Source organism: Lemur catta, chromosome 2 (assembly GCF_020740605.2).
Source record: "Lemur catta isolate mLemCat1 chromosome 2, mLemCat1.pri, whole genome shotgun sequence".
NCBI lineage: Eukaryota > Metazoa > Chordata > Mammalia > Primates > Lemuridae > Lemur > Lemur catta.
Genome location: NC_059129.1, coordinates 116451179 through 116463840, shown reverse-complemented (window position 1 = coordinate 116463840; position 12662 = coordinate 116451179).

The following is a 12662-nucleotide window of genomic DNA, read 5'->3' as shown; positions in this document are numbered from 1 at the left end:
ATATTGACAAATAGTGGGGCTATTTAATATCCTTTATGGAAGGCCTTTCCAGTGATACCTGTCAACCAGATGGGCACTATAATAACTGGGAATAGAAAATTCAAATCTTTCCCAGTCTTGTTTCACTAGAGGAATTGTGAAAAAACAATCTTTTAAACTAATTACAATCAAAGGCCAGTCTCGTGGAATTAATGACAGCTGGGAAGACCAGATTGTAGAGGTCCCATTGGCACTATAATAGCATTAAGAGCTCTTGGGTCCTATAGTAAACAGCACTTATTGTTCTTTTTAGTATGTAGAATACAGGAGTGTTCCATGGGCTCAGGGAAGGTTCTATATGTCCTGATTTAAGTTGGTCCTGGACAAGAGATTTTAAATGCTTTAGTTTATCATGCTTAATGGGCCACTGTTCTACCCAAATAGGCGAATTAGTAGTCCATTGTAAAGGTGTGCATTGTATTTGATGCACCTGAGCAGTGGGCCCCTAATGAAAAGGCTGAGTAGTTAGAAAATTCCGTTGTTCTAGCAAATCTCATCCTTGAAGACTGGCCCTCTTCTAGGCAATGTTGCAAAGCAGATGGTTTACCAGGGGAGGAACAGAGATCCCCTTTGAGAGAGGGATGAGGAGGTAGCTGCTCCTCCTGTTGAGTCGCAGAAGGTGATGGTGGAGAGAATGGCTCAGGATTTGGGAATTTTATGGCAGGGGATGCTGGCTTCTCCCACAGAGCAGACAGCGGAGGAGGAGAAGCGGGTTTCAATGCATCAAAACCCATAGGAACATGTAAGCGAGTCAGCGCTGTTTGCAGCAGACTCCATGTCGTTAACACAGCAGGGGCCACAGGAACCCCCTGCCCAAAATTCTTCTTAAACTTCCCTACTCCTTCCCGGAGTTCTAAATCTAACACGCCCTATCTGGGAACCTGGGGCAACGTTGTCTCACTGCGCCTAAGAGTTGTTTTAAAGCTTTTGGTTGGACAGAACACTGGGCAGCTTTTAAGAGTTGCTGCAAAGTGCACACATAATTTTGCTGATCTTTTGTCAGGTGCTGCCCCATCCATGTTAGAAATCCCCTTCTGAAACTACATGCGTTGGACCCTTTCCCAAAGCAGCAGGCAGGACTGTCCCTTACCGGGATGATTCCCCCTTGTAGTCCGGAGGATGAAAAACGATCACTGCCGCGCGGACTCCTGAATCACGTCGGGGGTCACCACTTGTGGCTACTTTCTCGCTCCTGAGCTCGGCAACGAAGAGAAAGAGGAGGCCACCAACATCCAAAGGAGAAAATGGCCTCCTCAGCTAAGGTCCTCCCCCTATTTATATCCAAGGACAGGTGCAAACGGTCAGGGCTGTTTGTTAATTTTTTTAACAACTTCCATACAGGTCAGCTGTTTTCAGCTGATCCTGGTACTCAGCAAACAAGCAACTTTGGGCAGGCATTTTCGCCTGATCCTTCATTCACCTTGCTCACGTTCTTTCCATCCATGCGTCCTTTCTTTCCATATAGGTGAGCTGTTTTCAGCTGACCTTTGCAGTCTGCAAACAAGCAGCTTCGGGCAGGCGTCTTAGCCTGACCCTTCATTCACCTTACTCACGTTCTTTCAATCCATCCATCCATCCTTCTAGACCCAGCACCTACAGAAACCCACTTCATAGTAAATGAAATGGGTAGGCTGAGAGTAAAAGAAAGGAAAAGAGTATATATCATGGAATCAGTCAATTTAAAAAATCTTAGTAGCTATATTAACATCTGCTAAAGTAGACTTCTGAATAAGTAAAATTGCTACAGGCATAAAGGGACATTACATAATGATAAAAGGATAAATCCACAAGGAAGACATAATAATGATGCTAAATGTATACCCACCAAACCACAGAGCCTCCAAACACATAAGGCAAAAATTGATAGAAATGAAAGAAGTAGACAAATCTATGATTATGGTTGGAAATGTCAAATTCCCCTCTCTGCAACTGCTTCCAAATATATTTATATTCACATAAAAACTTGTACATCAATGTTTATAGCAGCTTTATTCATAATAGCCAAAAACTGGAAACAGCCTAGGGGTGAAGGGTTAAACAAACTGTGGTATATCCATACTATAAAATACCACTAGCAATAAAAAGAAATAAATTATTGATATAGACCACAACTTGGATGAATCCCCAGGAAATTAGGCTGAGTGAAAAACAGCCAATCCAAAAAGGGTACGTGACTTCTTACACATGTACATGTACATGATTCAAAGGCTATATGATTCCATTTATGTAACATTTTTGCAATGACCGATGTTTAGAAATGGAGAACAAATAAGTATTGCCAGGAATTAGGAATGTGGGTAGGGCGGGTGTATGGGAGGTGGGTGTAGTTATAACAGTCCAACACAAGGGATTCTTGTGATGATGGAACCATCTTTACTGTGATAGTGGATGCATGAACCTATGCGTGACAGAATTGTGTAGAACTACCCAGAGACAGACACAAATGAGCAAAAGTAAAACTGGATGAATCTTAATAACACTGGTGAATTGTATCAATGACTATATTCTGGTTGTGCTATTATACTTTAGTTTTGGACAAAAGAGAGAGAGAGAGAGAGTCCAACCCTCCCTGAAAGATGAGAATCAAAGCAGGAGATTCTTCTGCTGACTTTGAAGAAGCTTCTAAATTGCAAGGGGCAGGCCCTTAACAAATGGCAGTTTACATCTTCAAAGACTGCAAGGGCTTCTAGGAGCTGAGAGTAGCCCCAGTGGCCAGCAAGAATTAGGGACTTCAGTCCTACAACCACAAGGAACTGTATTCTGCCAACAACATCATGAACTTAGAAGAGGACCACAAGTTCTGGAAAGGAAGGCACCTAGATTTCAGCTTTGCAGAGGACCCAGCTAAGTCATGCCCAGACTTCCTAGCCACCAAAACTGTGAGGTAGTAAGTGTATGCTCATTTTTTTAAGTTTTTAAGTTTGTGATAATTACTTACATTCCATGAAAAACTGATACAAGGGGAAGTAAAAGTGAAAAATGTATATAAAAATAAACTTTACAAACAAGAAAATATGCATAGCTACTAAGTTCTCATTTCTGTAACTGGTCATGAGGCTATGGCTGGGTATTTATGGCTTCCTTTTCATGGGATACAGACCCATTGCCTCACGGCCCTCAGTCAGCACCTTAGGGTGTGGTAACCCAAATCTCAGTTTCTGAAAGGCCTGAAACATTGGTGGCGCTGCTTGTATAGGGATACTTTAATTTTCCATAACTTATTACTGGATATGGAAATACTAAGAGGTTGCATTAGTTTCCCAGGGCTATTGTAACAAATTACCACCATCTTGGTGGCTTCAAACAATGGAAATATAGCCTCTCACTGTTCTGGAGGCTAGAAGTCTGAGATCAAGGTAGTGGCAGGGTTGATTCCGTTTTGAAGCTCTGAGGGAGAACCTGTCCCATGCCTCTCTCCAAGCCTCTGGTGATCACCTGTGATCCTTAGCATTCCATAACTTGTAGACATATCACTTCATCTCTGCCTCCACCTTCACGTGGACGTCTCCTCTGTGTTCTTCCTCTTCTTTCTGTGTCTTCTCCTCTTTTTTGAGGACACTTGTCACTGAATGTAGGGCTCACTCTAATAAACCAGGATGATCTCACTCCAAAATCCTTAACTTAATTAAAACTGTGAAGACTCTTTTTCCAGATAAGATTACATTCATATTTGGATAGCCATATCTTTCTGGGGGCTGCCATTCAAGCTACTACACTGGTGTTCCAGAAAATCCCTTGAATTCTAAACATTGTTATTCCTGGCCCTAGCAACCATATTTATACTCGATAATTAGGATTAATAACCCAATGAGTACAAAAACACAACACCCCCCACCCATCCCCTTGCCTCTTTAATTCAAGAGAAGCCTAGAAGGCCAGGTGGCAGACTTAACTTCCAGCTCAATGAGACATTATTGTGTCCTCTGAGAAATAAAACTCTAAGATCAATAAAGCCAAAGTGTCAGGAATGGAAAGCGGAAAACTGTGACTGCTTTATTGGACTTACTATTGAAAAGAACCTCTCCTACTTTCACTCCTTGTTTCAGTTGCCTCTACCCCTGGACCAGTCAACCAGGGCCAGAAAGCACAGACACAGGCATGGGAGGGAACCGTTTGGATCCAAGAAGCCACCACTCCTAGAAACCCTGAGATACAGGTGCACATGTATGTGTATGTTGACATATTTCTAATATGCTTCCAAAGACATGTCCCACTGTACATATGATCCAACTATATCCAATGTATAACTATAAAATTCTTCATCCATTCCCCAGTGGTAGATAATCCAAATAAATAAATCCCATTAAAATGGTTTTTATCAGAAAGGCAATAACAAATGCTGCCACGCATGTGGAGAAAGGAGAACTCTTGTACACTGTTGGTGGGAATGAAGATGAGTGCAATCACTATGGAGAGCAGTATGGAGGTTCCTCAAAAAACTAAAAATAGAACTACCATATGACCCAGCAATACCACTGCTAGGCATATATCCAAAAGAAAGGAATTCAGTATATCGAAAAGATATTTGCACTCCCATGTTTATTACAGCACTATTCACAATATTCAAGATTTAGAATCAACCTAATTATCCATCAGTGGATGAATGGATAAAAAAATGGTGGCACATATATGCAATGGAATATCATATAGCCACAAAAAGAAAGAAATCCTGCCATTTGCAACAGGGATGGAACTGGAAAACATTATGTTGAGTGAAATAAACCAAGCAGAAAAAGACAAATCTTGCATGTTCTCACCATATATGGGAGCTAAATATTAAAAACAGTTGATCTCATGGAGACAGAGAGTAGAATGATGGTTATCAGAGGCTGGGAGGAATAGCAGGGGGTGGGAATAAAGTGGGATGGTTAAAATGGGTGCAAAAAAAATGATTACATAGATAGAATGAGCAATAGTTGATAGCACAACCAAGTGACTATAATCAACAATAAGTTAGAATATACTTCAAAATAACTAAAAGAGTGGAATTGGAATGTTCCTAACATGGAAATGTTAAATGCCTGAGGTGATAGATAACACAGTTACCCTGATTTGATTAATTCACATTGTATGCCTGTATCAAAACATCACATGTACCCTATAAATATATACAACTATTATGTACCCATAATGATTAAATTTTTTTTAAAAATTAGGTAGTCATTAACCCCTGAGTCCATATCTCTTTTTCAAATGGAAAAAGTATCCTTTTGCAACATATTCCTTTTCTTACTGTTGGAGTAATAGTATCTAAAGGAAAGGGAATATGAAACAGGGTTTAAATCAAAATCTTGTGCTTGTCTAAAACCAAATCCAAGGAAATACAATGAGCTAGGGAAGAGAGAAAGGCCAAACTAAACACATACAGCAAATAAACAAGACAAATGTAGGATCACGATATGTGCTATGCAGAGTGATTACAAAAGGGTGATATTTCACCAAGTGACCCAGATATCTGAAAACGGTAAAGGAGACGACCCTTTCAATCCACAGCCCTACAATGGGAAGAAGCTGGTGTATGCAAGAAAGACAAAGTGGCCAGTGAGCCTGGCACACACTGAGGATAGTGGTGCAGCATGAGGTCAGTGAGAGTGATCCACAGCACACAGGGATTTGTCAGCCAGAGCTAAGAATTTGGATATATTATTCATTGTTGTCCTCCATTCTCTTCACCCTCATACTACATAATCCAGAGCCTAATGCATTGCACTGCACATGGTAGGTTTCAATAAATGTTTATTAGGTATGATTTAAGCCAGCCTTAGAATCCAGGCTTCTTTCTTTTGTGTTTTCCTCACTACATCATATAGTGTCTCTGCTTCTAAAAAGGCAGGCAAATAAATGAAACCCCAGGCATCTGCTCCTGGGAACTTTCCAGGATTATCCTTTGAGTACACTGGGTAGCTCATTCCCTTAAGTACTTTGGCACTTCATTTATAGTATTCATGAATTCAATGAGCTCTTTAGTAAGTAATTTCACTCAGGACCATGAGAAACAAAAAATAAATCTAGGACTAAAGAGACTATGGCATTCATCCAGTTCAACATCACGGATTGAATATAGACAAAATCTTCCTCCATTCCAGTCCAAACTCATCAATGATAGCAACATATAAACATATTTTATAAACATGGAGCCTGCTGTGAAAACTAGAAAGAAAAATCTCATAAATCAGAAGTGGAGAGGCTTACCTACAAAGAAAAAATATAGAAAGTGAGCTGGGGGTGTCAGGGAAGATGGGCAGGCCCTGAGCCAAACTGCATCTGTGCAGCTGGGACCTGAACCATACCTGGCAGGAAAACATGCTCTTGACTGAGAGATGGAGTCACCCACCTGTACCCAACAAGGCCTGATAGCTTCGCAGCATGTCGCTGACCCTGAGACTGTGTTAGGCTCCTTGGACTGCCATAACAAAGTATCACAGACTGGGTGGCTTAAAGCAACAGAAATTTGTCGTCTCAGTTCTGCAGGCTAGAAGTTCAAAACCAAGGTGTTGGTAAGGCCATGCTCCTTATGAAACCTCGAGGGGGAGAATCCTTCCTTGCCTGTTTCTAGCTTCCAATCCCTGGCATTTCTAGTTTATATGTGCATCATTCCAATCTCTGCCTCCATCTTCACATGGTGTCTCTTCTCTTCTTATGATACTAGTCATATTGGCTGAAGGGCCCACCCCACAGTATGACCTCATTTTAACTTACTAATTGTGTCTGCAATGACTCTATTTCCAAATAAGGTCACATTCTGAAGTATTGGGGATTAGGACGTCCACATATCTTTTGGGAGGTCACAATTCAGCCCACAATGCACAGCAATAAATAACTAACACACCCAGCCAAATTATTCAAGTGTGAGGATAGAATGAAGATATTGTCAGACATATTCTACCCATAACAGTGATGTACACAGAACTGCATCCCAGCAGTTACTGCTAGAACATCTTTTTCCTCTATATTTATGTATCCATAAAATACAGTTTTACTGGATTTAAATGTTATGTAAATGTTATACTGAGGGTATCCTGCTGCTTGCTGTTTTTCACTTATGTTTTTGAGATTTATTAACATTGGAAAGCTAGCTCAGTTTTAAAATTGCTATATGGGTATTCAGTTGTAGAGATATATCCTGTTCTATCAAAACTTTCTCCTGCAGATAAATGAATGTGAGTCTCCATTTGCCTCTTACGAGCCAGTCTCTGCCATTCTGTGCATGGCTGTCTGTCACAGGAGCCCAGCCTCTGGGACTGCATTGCCAGGGCTCCCTCATTGTCTGCTGAAATTTGGGTTTGGCCAAGGCAATAAGAGACCAGCTGTCAGGCGGGGAGGGAAGTAGTATTTTCCTCTGCTGGTCCACATTTTTCATAGTGGGTACAATTCCTCTGCCATATAGAGTCCTTGTAGCCAGCTTCTCACTCCATAGCTTCAGATATCCAGATCCAGTCACATTCCTTCATCCTGTTCCCACTTCGAGTCCAGGAATGATAATGACTGTCACCTTCTGCTACTTCTTGTGTGCTTTGCTAACCCTTGTTGGTCCCCCAGCCTTGCTAGTACCGCTGTAAATAATCTTTAAAAAAAGAAACCCAAACATAGCCCTCAATGGACTGAGTATGCCGTCTATTTCCTGACAAACTCTTGACTTATACTGTAATTGGTTCCAGAAGTGGCCCTAAGACACTGTCCATCAAACTGCATTATGGAGCTGGGTCACTCATGCATTAGATGAGTTGCATGGACAGACTCTTTGCCAGGGGAAATGGAACCCTGGTTATCCAAGGAAAGCAATGGCCAGTACCTTTACCAAAGCACATCAGCCTTTGGCACACAATATGAACCTACGGATCCAGAAAATGCTTTCTTTTTAGTTTCCATCAGTAAATATAACCTGCAACACTTCACCTTTGCCCAGAGGTTTAGCAGTACAAGTTTGCTGTCTTTTGTCAAGGCTATGTCTGATCTCTGTCATGTTGGGGTCTAGACTGGAGCAGTGATCCTCAAAGTGTCATCTGTGAACTGGTTTCTGGTCCATGTATCTTACTTGTCCCCAGTGAATTAGGAGGTTTGCACCAAAACGTGAACTATGTCACTAAGCACACTGTTTGGTTCAGCTGGCAATTTTTTTCTTAAAAAGATTTTTTGATGAGGAGCAGTGCATTGATTTATATTCTGGTGTAAGCTCCTTACCTCAGTGCTACAGACAGGTACTTTGAATAGCTGCTTCCTGCTCTAGAGGAACTTTGATCGTCTGGATATCCAACCGGATGTCATATTGGGGCATATTAATTTGACCATGTCATCAGCAAGAAGCTAACAGCCAAACGCATGACCTAGGAAAGAAGACAAACCATGTGAAAGTTCACATAATTGTGAAATTATGAGTTTTCTAGTGGGACAATGTTGTGAGAATGTCAGAATATTCCCTCTTAAAAGAGAGACAAGTTGGTCTCATTCTGCATAGTCTGCAGAACAAAGGAGCCCTAGCATTTAGTATATTTCATTGAAATTGGGAGGCAACAAATACCATATTCAGGTATACTGCTCTGCTCTATCTACAAGGTAATCTGTGAGGCCACCTGTTCAAAGAGATATTTGGAGTAAGAGCAGGTTATGTGGCAGGTCCAGGCTTCTGCACAAGCTGACCTGCCACTTACACCTATAATCTAGCAGACTGTCAGGAAAGGACTAAAGTGTGTTGCCAACAACAGTGACATCACAATGCAGTGTACCTCACTAATTATTGATCTCCATTGGCAAAGCTGCGTTTAGTTTGCTTTGTGGCCCTGGTAGACAAGGAACAGCTAACTGCGGTGTGGAACACCAGCGGCCGTGACAACATAGCTACCATCAAGAACTGAATGTTATCTGATCCAAGAAACTATTAGTATAAAGTTGGCTGTGGGCAGGAGTATTTCACAATAAAAAGTAATCGGTAGATATAAGACCGTGCCTGAGAAGGTCAAGAAACCACAAGTAAATTTCAGGAGTGGTGGCTCAGACTCCTCCAGCATCCGCTCCTGTTCTTCATTGCTTCTGCCCTAACTCACATCTCTGATGTTGTTGAGATGGTAAAATATTGCGGTTTTGTTTGTTAGGGACCAGAGCATCTGTTGGCATGACGGTGCCACTTCCACCCTGCTTGTTTTGCAGGATCTAGAACAAGGGTTGGCAAACAACTGCCTGTGGGCCAAATCCTGCCTGCCACCTGCTTTGTCCTGCTCCCACACCAAGAATAAGCTTTATATTTTTAAATGAAAGGGGGGAAAATCAAAAGAAAAATAATAGTTTGTAACATATAAAAACATTATCTGAAATTCAGATTTTAGTGTCTATGGGTGCTTTCCATGCTACAGTGGCAAAGCTTAAAATATTGACAGTATGGCCTTTTATAGAAATGTTTGCCAAACCTGATCTAGAAGCCTGGTCATGTCATTGCCCAAAATGCCTACTAGCAGACTAAATTTCAATAATGAGAGGGGTGTTCAGGATATTTAGAAGGAGGAAAAGAGGCAGAAGGTAGAAATCCCCTATGGGGTGTAAGCAAACTGCATGGGCTTTGGCAGACGGCTGGGAGGAGGTTTTGCCAGCAGCTCCTAGGCATTCTCTGGCGAATTCACCACACAGGCTCAGCGCAGATTGCAAGTGACTCCTTCACTTTATGATTTCCTGAATTCTGATAGCAGTTTTCCCCAGGCTTTACTCTTCCCACCCTTCCAAAGACTGGTGCAAGCCTTGAATTCCTGTATTTAATCCCTTCCTCCTCGATATGCCTAAAGTGGATATTTCTGATTTTCTGCACAAACTTTGACTAAGTCAATATGAAAAGTACTAAATCAATAAGAAATACAGAGTAACTAGCACATAGCCATAGTTATGAGCAGAATTATGTGTGAGCATATAATAAAAAGACTTTTACGTATTCTGGGAAATAAGATAAAGTTTCCTTGAGGAAGTGAAAACTGATCGTAGATCTGAAAGAATATGAAGAAACTAGGCAAAAGACTGCAGCTTCCAGGACAGAGGAAGTGTTAGAGGAATGAAACAACCCAAGTGCCAGTCAATCCATGAGTGGATTAATAAAATATGGTATATGTGTACAATGGAATACTACTCAATTACAAAAAAACAATGGTGGTCTAGAACCCCTTATATGATCTTGGATACAGCTTGAGCCCAACCTGTGAAGTGAGGTTTCACATGAATGGAAGAATAAGTACCACATGTACTCACCATCAAATTGGCACTAACTGAAGAACACTAAAGTGCTCACATGGTAGTAATATTCATTGGGGTTTGGGGGGCTAGGGATGGGTAAACTCACAATTAATGGATGCGGTGAGCATTGTATGGGGGAAGGGCATGCCTCTAATCCTGGCTTGGGTGAGGCAAAGTCATAACATGTAACCAAAATGTTTGTACCCTCATAATATCCTGAAATAAATAAATAAAAAGAACAGTATGCAAATAACCCTTTGGAAGGAAGAACACTGGTGCTATAAAGAGAAAAACACAAGTGGGACTGAAATTCAGAGAGCAAAAGGCCAGATAAACGTGGAGTTGGACAGAGAGGATACACCCCCCAGGTGCATCTAGGCTGTGTGAGGGATCATGGTCTTTCTTCTATGAGCAATGGGAGCCCATTGCTTTATGTTGCCTCTCTATTGGTTACAAAAACTTTACCACAGATGACATAAGAGATGGAGCCTGACTAACGGGTAAAAGAGTTGCGAGAGAGGAGAGCCCTACACAAAAGGAACAAGATATGTTAGTGAATTGTATGTTACCCGGTATAGCAGGAACTGAGCGGAGATTCATTTAAAGACAAAATGTGCAATGGCAGGAGTTTGGACTTTATTTTGTTCTCAACAAACAGTTATCCAGGCAACCAAAAAGGCAACAAAAGGAGGTGTGTGTTTTTTTGTGGTGAAACTTAAACTGAAACACTTGAATTAAGGCTGAGAAATACTGTTGGCTTTTGTTAATGATAGTGTTTTGTGGTTCATGAAGTGAAACAGAGGCTTACAGATAGATACAGGAAATTGGTGGCTTTGGTAAAGTAAAAACTTTGAGTTGTTTCATATTAAAAGAAACCGTTGCAAGGGTTTTCTTCATGCCATTGCTGCAATAGAGAGACTAGATAATGGCACTTTTGAACAGTAGGTGAGTAAATGCCAAATCTCCATGGCAGTGTTTGCAGTCACCCAGGTCTGGCGACTGTATAGACAAAGAAAAGGAGGCTAAATGGAATTAGACACCAAATCTTCAAGAGACGTGAAAGAACCATTTAGATATAACTTTAAAAGTACTACCAGTTGCCTTAAAGAGTTATGTATACAGTTATAACAACTAGGTAAGAAAAAAGAAGTATTATTCTAACAGAGTTGGTAAAAGTTGCAGGTCAGTTTCCTGAAAAGAGACCCTGACATGGAGTTTCGCACACAGGCAGTTTACTGGGGAGTGCTCCTAACAACAGCACAGGACAGGGGTGAGGAAAGCAGGATTGGGCTGAGGGAGGAGTTTGATCATGATCCAGTTGTAACAGAGTTGAGGTATCCCTGCATGGACCATTCATGGGCTGCAGGCTACCCAGAGGTAAAGGGACATAACCTTCAATGAGGACGTTTCCATAAATGAAGGGTGATACCTGGAGAGGCATTCAGCTAGACCTGTCAATAGTCAACACTTCTAGAAGCTGGGGGATGGGTGCCTGGCCCTGAAGAAAGAGCTGGGTGCAACACTGAGTACAGCATTCACTACAGTTCAGTCTCATATGTCTCTTGGAACCATTCACTTCATATTGTGAATTCATCCCATCCGGATGCAGCTCTTACAGTATTGTGATTGGTCTCTATTACCTGGGAAACATACAAGAGGAAGATTAATAGCACAAACTACAGACTCCATTGCTGTGGTTAATTTCAAGGACATACATCATCTTCCTCCTCTATCACTCGTTCTAAGTTTGCTTCACCCTTGATTAGTCCCTCTGCTGGTCTTGATAGCTTATGTGGTTGGGTGGTGCAGATTCTCATCCATGAGGAATGAGAGCCTCTAGTCCCCATGCATTTCTTAAGCCATAGCTGCTATAGTTGACTATTTACTGTGAATAGTGGGCATAGGAGAACCAACGGATACCCCAGTGCATTGCCTGGATGCCAAATGAATTCTTCCCTGCCTCCATTGTGCACCATCAGCCTTGTCTCCCCCTAAAGATAAGGAGGAACTCTACCTGCCAGGATGGTGACCCCATTCCTTGCCTGCTGAACTCTGGGTATAAGAAGCCTGAAGTGACCAGAAGTGAACTTTGACTTAAAGTCTAGTGGGACTCTCGCTGTGTCCTTTGGTGGAAGTGTTTCCTCTCTGGGAACCAAATTTCCTATGGCCACAGAGCCTAGAGTTAAAGGTACAGAAAGCAAAACCCCAAGTAGGTCACTGAGCTTGATGATCACTGGGGCCACTTTGGTTCCTATTGCCATGTGTTTGCATATTGGGAACACAACACGATATAATGGATATTGATTTGGGGTACATCACATCATGAAGAATAGTGTCCTGTTGTCCAAACTGGTGCCTCACCTGTGTATTCAAGCAGGTTCTGCATCTGTATAATATTAATAGTAAGCTAGTCC